This window comes from Charadrius vociferus, unplaced genomic scaffold, assembly GCF_000708025.1.
Source record: "Charadrius vociferus isolate BGI_N301 unplaced genomic scaffold, ASM70802v2 scaffold2, whole genome shotgun sequence".
Lineage (NCBI taxonomy): Eukaryota > Metazoa > Chordata > Aves > Charadriiformes > Charadriidae > Charadrius > Charadrius vociferus.
Window position 1 is genome coordinate 3,118,464 of NW_009647595.1, and position 9,728 is coordinate 3,128,191.

Genomic DNA, 9,728 nt, shown 5'->3' on the forward strand with positions numbered 1-9,728 from the left:
GAGCAGGAATGGTCCGTGCTGTTACAGCAGATGCTTTTCTGAGCCTCACAGTAGGAGAAATTCTGGCCATAGCTGATCACCAAATTAATGGGACAATATTTTACACGCTGTACTTACCTGTGTGTAATTTGGCTTTGGATATCCACCAAAATGTGTTTATGTGAAAATACTCTCAGGATAATATAATCCTTCACGTGCATAAACATCGTTTGACCGGAACGTTAGGCTATATGGGTAAAGTTATGATGCTACATATGGGGACAATATCACACTTTGATTTTACCTTCTTGAATGTAAATTCCTAACTATTTTTAATTTACAGTGTTACTCCTGAAAAACAGTTACAATTAGTAGAAAATTACATTCACAATAACATAACACCTGTTCATCAATTAATATAACAAAACACAGCCAAAAATAATTAACTGAAAGAGAAAGGAAAAACAATTATATAAAATAAGCAAATGATGAAACATCAGGTATAGCATAATAGAATTAAATAATGGCTATTATGCAGCAATTTGAGTTGAAGGACTGGTTTTTAGGCTACTCCTGTGTCTCAGTGTTGCTCATTCCCTCTGAATGCCAAGTCTCAAGCAGCATGGCAGTTCTTTCCATTAATTTTCAGTTTGATGATTACACAAAAGTTTTGGGAAGTCAGTTAGGACAGTAGAACCTAAAACTAAATATAAAAAGCTGCAGAATGGTGTTACAATTGTGTTTGCAAGTAGAGGGAATGTCAAAGCAAAGTAACCCACATTTAGAAAAATACTACTGACATTCAAAGATGTCAAAGAGGTTGAAAAGTCATTGTTGATCACTTTCTGAAAGCATAAGCAATTGTGAAAGCAAATAGATTTCAAAAAGCATGTAAGAATAGATGGCAAAAGAACTTAAATTGTTGTGCCATTCTTCAAGTCTTTAATAGATTGGGATTTTGGATTCAGCGCATGGTTCTAATTTTTCTATCACCGGGAAAGACGTAGAGGTTGAAGAGGTATCGAGAAAGGTAGCAAAGACAGGCAGGCATGCAGAAGGTTTTCTAACCTGGACGAATTGAAATAGGCAGCTAAGCTGAAATCGTCAGCTCAGAAAACAGATGATGGGGCTGTTTTTCAGAGAAGTCTTTAAAACTCCGGAATTCCAAGGAGAAATTGAGTAAAGCAAGATATTCACTGTTCTTGTAGTGCAATAACTTATTCACTAATTCGGTATTGAGGACTTCATTCGCTTCTCATTGAAAGAATCACAGTATTCAGTTGCATGAGAAAAAAAGAGAAAACCAGCTAAAATGGTTTAGAGTTGCAGCTCGTCTCAATATTTGAGTAAAAGGAAGACACCATTAAAATTTGTATGTAGAAAGGCAGAGATGCGGCAGGAGATATTCTGCAGATGTGACCAAATCACAGGAGTTAAGAAAAATGTTTAAATTTTGTTGTCGTCTTCAGAGGTGGACTCACTTCCTACTGAAACATTTGATGTTTTATTGTACAAAGTTGAAAACCCCATGCAAATGTTTTAAATAAAGATTTTAATTTCATGGATAAAATTTGTTGTACCAAGTTGTCTGATATCAGTAGGAATTTCCTTGTTAAGAAAAGATAAGTGTTAAATAAGCACTGTGCTCATCCAAATATCCATATCCACTTACTTTTTTTGGAGTGCACTTTTCACTTTTTTGGAGTGCTCTGAAGTCCCTTATCTCATGAGCACTTGAGGGTTCCTTCGCTTCCTTCTCTGGAACCAACCATTCAAAGTCCTCAATTGAGATCTCCCCCCCGCCAGTATTTACATCCCTCTGTCATCTCATCGGTCAAGTAGGATGTCCTTCACTGAAGTGTTCCCAGGAAGGATGTCTCTACCAGACACATTCCTTAATCTGTGCAGCAAACAGGAAAGCTCTCATGTATATATGGAAACATGCTCACAAGCCACAGTGTTAGGAGGGGGGAACGTAAATTCCACTAATGTCCTTCTTGGAGTCACAGACTTAACTGATGCACTTGGGTAAAAGGACTCATTGCAGCGAGATGTTCAACCACATCTGGGTGCTCTCAGGTAGCACTCTGGCTGCCTGTCTGCTTGCTCTTGCAAGCCTGTCCTGTCACAGGGGAAAAAAAAGCTGAAGGACTGAAAACCAAAACGTTCCTACAAAGGTTCAACAGTGCAGCTAAGACTTTACATGCTCTGCCACGCTGCAGCAGCTTTAAAAACAGCACTAGAGCAGCAGTGGTCCCCGGTGCTAGCAGGCCTAACTGATCTGGCTCAGCGCTGTGCTCCATGGCTTCAACTTCAGAGCTCACACTTAACAATCTGAGTGCAAAGGCAGAGTAAATTAACACATAGATATACCCTAAGCCTGCTCAGAGAAGCATCAAACTGCCTTACACAAGACAGATATTAAGAGTGGCAGTAAGTCTACTTCCATGCAGTTACTGCTCTCCGGCAGAGCATACATTGGCAGGAACCTAGGCTGAGAGAGTTGGGACTGTTCAGCCTGGAGAAGAGAAGGCTCCGGGGAGATCTTATTGAGGCCTTCCAGTACCTAAAGGGGGCCTACAGGAGAGTTGGGGAAGGACTTTTTACTAGGGCATGTAGTGATAGGACGAGGGGGAATGGATATAAACTAGAAGAGGGCAGGTTTAGATTAAACATTAGGAAGAAATTTTTCACTTTGAAGGTGGTAAGATCAGGTTGCCCAGAGAAGCTGTTGAGGCCCCATCTCTGGAGGTGTTTAAGGCCAGTCTGGACGTGGCCTTGGGCAACCTGGTCTAGTGGGAGGTGTCCCTGCCCATGGCAGGGGAGTTGGAACTCGATGATCTTCTATGTCCCTTCCAACCTAAACCATTCAATGATTCTGTGATTCTATGAACTTTTGCATCTCCACCATGTAGCTGTGAACGTGAAATTGCAGATACTGCACATGGGCAGGTTCCTGTGTTGCTCCTTAAGACTGGTCACAGCCTCCAGCCTCTCAGTGAAGTGTTGCTTGCGTAGCCTGGGATGCGTGAGGAGTGCAGGTGGGGAATGCCCCCACATCGTCAGCCCTCTGCAGAGGTACCAGAGCTGGTTTGGCCAATGCCTCGTGGCTTTTAAAGTGCTGCACCTTCAAAGTTATCTAGCATGGTTTTGTTTCTGCTCTGCTCACAGCAGGAGGTATAGCTGGGTAATTGTAACTATCTATGGCACATTAACATCTCATCCAGAACCTAAACACTTAATTGCTCTCTGGCAGATTTCCCTGCATTTGGCATCCATCCTGCTGTATCACTGTGCCGTGAACAATATAAAAGATACGTTTATTATAGTTGGGACTGGGAGAGGGCAAGGGGCAAACCAATGGTGTTAAAGATAGCAGGTTGGATTCTCTTATCTTTCATGGTGAAGGATGTTTTATCCCAATTAACTTATTTTTTTCCTAAAATAATTTAATATAATTTGGGGGTAGAGGGGTTATAGTCCTATTGTAAACAATGAAAACTCCATTCAAGTCAACGACAGCTTGAGCTGCATCTAAATGAGCTCTTCTGCCTGGAATTCAGGACAGAAGTTGTTTGCCTAAACACATGAACGTTGTGTTATTTATCCAAGAAGATTTTGTTTTAATAAATACAAGATCTGAATTCAGAACAGACCACTCCTATACTCACTGGCACACGTCAGAGTCAAAATTTTATTTCTTTTCAAGCTGGAAACTCTTCTAGTTTATGTGTGTTCAGATGCATTTTTTGTTACAATCAGAGGATAATGATAATCTTTTCAGATTTGGGCTATGGCCAATTCAGCTCTTACTCTCCATCAGGTTCTTTTAATGTCTGCATCAGGAATAATTATTAAAAGGACAGTCTTAATCTCATCCTATTTGAATTTTTTAAAAAATGTTAACTTTTATCTGTTTTAACTGTTATTTTTAACTAATAGCAACCCTTGTCTGATAAGCCTGACTTATCAGCCCTGTCAAATTCCAGTTGCTTTGGAGGGGAGACTGCTCTGAGCTTAATGATGTTTCCAAGAGAAGCCCAGGAGAGTGGCTACATATGAGGAGACTGTTGTTTTTCCTCTTTAGTCTTCTCCTTTCTTTTGACGGTACTTCTGTTGACAAGCACAGATACCTGGGACTGGGATGAACCTCTGGGCTACCACATCTGTGGTACCATGTCATACAAAGACACGGTGTGAGATAAACGTGTCGTGTCACAGGTGGGAGGTGAAATTTGTAGGAGGAATGGGAAACTTCAGAAAAGGTTTGAAACAGCACTTTTGACCGGCAGCCGGCCCAGTTCTGACTTGTTCTGGTATAAATCAGTAATAATTTCATGGGGTCAGATGGAGTTGCTCCAATATGACACCAGCTTAAGTGAGAAGAGCAGGTTTTGAAAGGAAACTTTGCTTCCCTCTTCCTCTGCAGACTTCTATGTTTTAACCATTAAAGATGATGACACAAGAGAGAGAACTCCCTCCATCATGATTGGGGAGCGCTCCAAATTGAAACAAAGTGTTCAAAGCCAGATATCATGAAATAAGACAGCCACGAGTTCAGCACGGCCGAGGCACTCCCTGCACTCAGCCACTCTCGGCAGCTTTTGCGGTTATTCGAGTCAGCTGCTTTTTCCCTGTTCTAACAGCGTGCGAGACGTCCCTCCTGGGAACATGTAAACTCCCTAAACAAACTCTGCAGGGGAGCCTGGTGAGCGGGAGGGGAGAACTCCTGCTGCTCCCGGTACCCACCAGAGAATACCCCGAGGAGATGGATATGGTGTCTAGCAACTGCCTTCCATGTGTATTCTCATCTTTGCTGATTACTGTAATGTCTGTGTATAAATAGTAGCTCTCCCTTTTTATATCGTTCTCCTGCCTGATTCACTCGATGATGCAGCGTCAGTGACGTTTGACTCGCTGCCATGGTGATTGCAAAACGAGGGTTTCATAAACATTGGATTGTGACATCTGAATGAATCAGGCGGGAGGAGGAGGACGGGCAAGCCCTGCGAGAGAGCTGCACCTGAGCCAGCCTTGGCCCCTGTCCCCAGACGAAGGAAATGAGCACAGGGATGATGTGACGTTCATAAGGAGCAAGAAAAGAGCAAACCCATTGGGAATGATAGGAGAGCAGCGTGTGCGGGGGGCAAGTCTGCTAGGAAAAACTTCTGTATCGGGGGTGTGAGTCAAAGATAGGGTTGGGACGTCTGCTAATAAACACTGAGAAAGTGCTCTAAACATGACTTTTACTTTCTGTTCTGGAGAAAAATGAAATGGAACCTGCAGCAGAACCAGAAGCCAGATTAAACAGAAGTAAAAGCTTATTTCAATATACATACAGAAGGAACCAGAGAAGTGAAAAAGAAAAGGAGAATGTGAAAGGCTCTTCTCCAGGCTGAAAGCACCTTTTTGTTGCTGTGTAGTGAACTTGCTTCTGCTCTGAATCTGATTACACCAATTTTTAGCCATCTAGTTGCAATGGGAAAATCTGGAACTGTGTCCAGATGGTATGGGGGTGTGCATGGGGGGCCTCAGAGTGTGACCCACAAAACATGGGGCAGCTGGTAGAAAGACCTGCTGTCTGCAGGAAGACCGAAGACAAGGACAAGGATTCAATTCCTCCTCCTTGCATGATTTGGACCACTCTGAAGAGCTTGTGCCTCTCTCTATCTGGACACCTCAGCCCATGGCTTTTTGTTCAAAACTTCATATGGAGAGATGGAGAGGCCTCACTTTTAACAAAAGATGAAAAAATGTGTGGTGATAGTGTGCTGACATTCAGTGGTTGGGATATTCAGCCATGACGTGGTAGACCTTACTTCAGCAAGGACACACTGGTTGCCATTCCCCACCTCCTGGCACGGCTGAGCTGGAGAGGGGGCACATTATCCTCCCAGTCTCCTGTGCTTCTACGCACAACTTTGCTGGGCATGAGACAACTATTCCTAGAGTCTTTCCATATTTCAAGTATATTTGTTTATTTTACATGAAGCAACTTTTGAATAAAAATACAAATCAGGCATTAAAGCAAGGATTTCCCCATTTTTAGGGGAGGAATGTCGGAAATCACTAGCACAGACTAAATTATTCTTTGTTTTCCTTCTGGCTTGCTAAATCAATTCTTTTTATATGCAGTTGAGAGACTCCCAAGGAAGACTCACACCTGCCAGACCTGCCCCAGAAGAGTTTGAGTCCAGGGGCTGGGGCTCTGTGGCAGACTGGGGGGACACCGGCTCACCTCCTTTTAGGAAAAGGAGAGAAGTGACTTGAAGGAGGAACGCTCTGTCTTGTGAGCTATGCCATGAAAGCAGAGCGCTCCTGCTGTGACATTTTCAAAGAAACTCATAGGCACGGGGTGTAAGTACCTCAGCTGCTTCTTGCCCCAGGTCACAGGTGGAGAGAAGAACGTTCAGAATAGAAAGGAGTGAGAAAATAGCTTAAGTTGCATGGACTTAGTTTTCAGAGGGCTCCTGTTTATTTTGTAATGAGCATGTGGAGTCATGATCAGTCTTAGCACAAACCCCCAGGCTGAATCTTGCTCTTGTTACACAGTATTCTAAAAAAATAGTCCGAAGGAGTCTCTGAACCATTGTTGGTGACCTTTAAGAATTTATGATAGCTGTGGAAGGAATCAGAAGGCTGGGAAAATGCATCTACTTTTTTTAAAAAGAGCTTAAAAACAAACAAAAAAGTGTGAGGCATCCTATCAGTTTAACTTCATTTCTTGGAGAAAGAATTTCATAAATAGTCAAACAAGCTGAGAACCCTTGAAAAAGCTGAAAAACTGATAAATATCAGAGATGAATGTACAAATACTCAGAGATGACTATTAGCCAGCATAGCTTTGTCAATAAAGTTTCACGTCAAAACAGTCACATTTTTATGTGATATGAAACAGACTTTGTGAACAGGGGAAAAGCAGTGTAATAAAAGCAGCAAGAGGGATTTGAAACTGTTTCAGATACCACTCTCATTAGTAACTAAGAGGATAAGATTTTTATGGCACTTGTATGAGACAGAACTGTTTGAAAAATGCCCTCACAGGGCTGTTATCAATGGTTCACTGTTAAAAAAAATAAGCTGATATTGAATATTCAGCAGGTTTTTCCCCTAGGATTGATTCTGTTCAATATTTTTCATTCCTATATTTGTGACAGAATATTGAGTGTGCTCATTAATTTGCAAATGATTTGAAGTCTACAGCTACACCAAAGGACAAGGCTGAAGTTCAAAATGATCTTGACAAGCTGGAGAAATAATCAGGAAAATGACAGTGAAAACTCAAAGGAACACTGACAAGGTATTTCTCTTTGGCAGGACCTATACAATTAGAGGACAGGAAACAATGATGAAGTAATAATTTGGGGAAGGACCTGCATTCCATATGCACATCAGAAACTGAGCGTTTAAAGTTTTTACAAGAAAAAGTGGCTGAAATAAGAAGTTAGAAGTAAAATGATGAACTGATCTTTCCATTTCACTTTGAGATGATGAGATATTGCTGTCCCCAGTCCTGACACCATATTTCCAGAATGATGCACACCAGCTGGAAGAAAACGCCAACAGTGACCAAAGTCCAGACAGCATAACCCATGAGGAAGGATAAACCGAACCAAGGCTACCAAGCTAAATAAGAGAAGCTTGGGGGTAGGAGGAACAAGGAAGGACAAATCTTAGAAGTTTGTTTCCAAGAGAAAGGGACTAATCTATTCCTCATGACTGTGCAGGACACAAAAAGATATAAAGGGCCTGGAATACAGTACACAAGATTCTGGTTACATCTTAGGAGACATTTTGTAATGGTAAGAAAAGACTAACTGTAGATGCTTGTCCAGGAAGGCTGTTGAGTCTTCGTCATTAGAGGTTTTAATGACTGGTGAGATTACAATATAACTACCATAAATATAGTTGTTTCTCCCTTGGGACAGATGACTCCTGGAGGATTTCCATCCTCTATAATCCTATGTTAATTATGATGCAGAGTTTTTGGCCCGCTTTTGCTCACTACTAAACCACTTCAAAAAAGAGGAGATAAAGATTGAGTAAATGTAAAGCTATTTTAGGTAACTTTTCATTCATTTCTTTGCTTCCTTCCAGTAGGCAAGAGGATACCCAGCTTTCTAGGTAATGCAAAGGCTGGGCGGGCATTCCAGTAGCTAGAGAGGATGAGACTTTCTGACAGTCTTAATTTGAGATAAGATCAAGATATAACCCTTGCCAAACTATCTGCATGCAGAGTTAATATTCAAACACACTACACAGGCACAGGTGTGGCTGGAATTGCAGTAGTTAGTGTGGGACAACTGTCTGTGAAACTACATGGAAGTGGGAGGACTGAAAATAAAAATATAGGTTCTGCCACTTGTAAGCTTATTTTAATGAAATATAAGATAACTTAGACACAAATTGTTGCCAGAAACACTGAAGTTCTGTTCTTCAGAGTCTTCTTCAAAGATTGCTAAACTTGCCATACGTACCCATTTAACTCTTGTTGGGAATATGGAGCTTATCCTAAAGGAAAAGAGAGAAGTCCTGCTCTTTTACCCCTCTGAACATGAACGCAGAGTCCAGCTCTGCTTTTTTTTTTCCAGCTCTGTTTTATGTGATAACCCCCTGTAAATAAGAGCTGGGCTGTTGCAAAACCTCAAGATTTGTATTTCTCTGTTATTTATGAATGTTTGAATTTTGCAAACTGTCCCTTGACTCATAATAAATAAACTATGAGTATACACTCACTTGTCCACCACCCCCATGATATTTGCAATCAATTAATAATCAATAAAAAGGTACAGTTTGTCAAACCAGAAGTCCATGCTAGAACAACCCCTAAAATAAAATCTGTTAGAGTAAACACAGCAGTCAGTGAGGACATTGCCACTGACTAAAAAGGGCTTTCATTCAGGCCCTCAGGATTTTTAAAAAAGAAGTTCTGTTTCATATATCCCGTGGTTTATATATTTAATTTATTTCCATTTGGAGGAGAAATTTCTTATGTAAATTAAGAATTAGTTTTTGAAAATATCATCTATGCGTATTTATCTTATTCATGTTTGCTTATTTAACATTGTGGAAGAAATTGCTGCACTGTCAATACAATTCCATCTGCTTTCTCTTTATAGACTTTTGCTAGTACATAAGCAGCAAGAAGGCAGCGTGCTTTTTCTCCTTTGGAACTGGTTTTACATTGCCTTTACTATACCATGCAATACATCAATTGTGCTGCAGCACACTTGAAGAAACCGTAGCCATATTATTGCAGGGTATGGGAAAGCATTTGACATTACATGTCATGCTCTAATAGCAATCACAAAATCTCACCCAAGATTCTCACCTACTCTTGCTGTACTATAAGCGGAGTCATTCCTCGTCTTCCATTATGTCAGGTCTATGGAGTGTGAGGCTAGCTTCTTAAAAATAGGGCAGTATTTCCTTCAAGACAGTGCTTATTCAGCTTTTCTTATTTGTTGCTAACTACATAAGACAGTATTTTGCAGTGAGTTTTGGTGTACACACATAAGTGGATGTTTGGTGCTATTGGTCTTGTCTAAGGTGTACTAACTGGGGCTGGGACTCTGACCCAGACAAGCCAGTACATGCAGACATGGCTCACCTCTTAAAGGTCACCTTCTGTCTCTGTCCTGTGACATTACTGTGAGAACTGTGTCATCTTGTAGCTGCTCTGAATGTGATGCAGGCAGCAGAAAGTGATCCTCAACAGGAAAAAGCTAAGTTGAAGTGCTTAAGATAGC